Source organism: Portunus trituberculatus, unplaced genomic scaffold, assembly GCF_017591435.1.
Source record: "Portunus trituberculatus isolate SZX2019 unplaced genomic scaffold, ASM1759143v1 PGA_scaffold_477__1_contigs__length_28652, whole genome shotgun sequence".
Taxonomy (NCBI): Eukaryota; Metazoa; Arthropoda; class Malacostraca; order Decapoda; family Portunidae; genus Portunus; species Portunus trituberculatus.
In genome coordinates, this window is record NW_025541645.1 from 26,680 (window position 1) to 27,830 (window position 1,151).

A 1,151-nucleotide genomic window follows, 5' to 3' on the forward strand; every position below is an offset into this window, starting at 1 on the left:
AACCGCCAATCCTTACCCTTCCATCACCACATCTCCCACGGACCACTCTGCGGCTACGACCACGTTCCCCTCACCTTTAAAATATCCTCCAACCCCATTTCTGTTCCTTCCCCCCCATGCCTCGACTACGGCTCCACAGACTGGTAAAATTTCAAGGAAACGCTGGCAGAAATACATCAAACACCACACCTCGAGGGCCTACCACACACACACATAGACAGGGCCCTTGAGCGACTTCACAACGACATTATAACATCAGCCAACAGACATATCCCCCGAAAACACCACAAGATCCACATAGACTTCAGACCCTCCATCAGAACACAAAGACTGCAAACATGCTACAAAACACGCTTTCTTCAAAACATTCATAACCACACACCCATACACAGAGACCTACACATCCTCCGAAGACACATCATCAACAGCTTGCTGGATGACCACGGCGCTCACTGGAGAGCTATAGTCTTCCGTTTGGACGGATCCCGCTGCCGCAATCCCGGTCAGTTCTGGCGCATGGTGCACAGGCTGAGGGGATGCCAGCGGGAGAGATTCGAGTATCTCCTAGTGGACGGTGTGCGCATCTCGGACCCAGCCCAGGTAGCCGACATATTCAAAAGACACTGGCAAGATATCTTCCACCATCACCCTCTCCCTGCCCACGGGCCCAGCGTCGCCCACATTAACAACATCACAACACGCGTACAGCAAAACTTAGAAAACACACTATCTCACAACACAACACAGTTAACACGCTTAGACCCCCATCACTATTTCACAACACCCTTTGAGGAGGAGGATGTCTCCAAGATGCTCAGGTACACCCCAACACGCGCCCCCGGCCCAACAGGCATAACCTGGCCAATGATTAAAAACCTTCCCCCAGAGATCATAACCAGCATCACAAAAATCTTCAATGACTCCCTCTCCTCCGGGTATTTCCCAAAGCCATTCAAAATTTCAAATATAACACTCATCCCGAAGCCCGGCAAAGATCTACATTTCCCTGAAAATTATCGTCCCATAAGCTTGTTGGAAATACTCGGAAAAACCTTCGAGCGGTTAATCAATCAGAGACTAAGAACACACCTCGAAAGTAACGAAATGCTGGCCTCCCAGCAATTTGGCTTTCGAAGTAATGCCTCAAATGA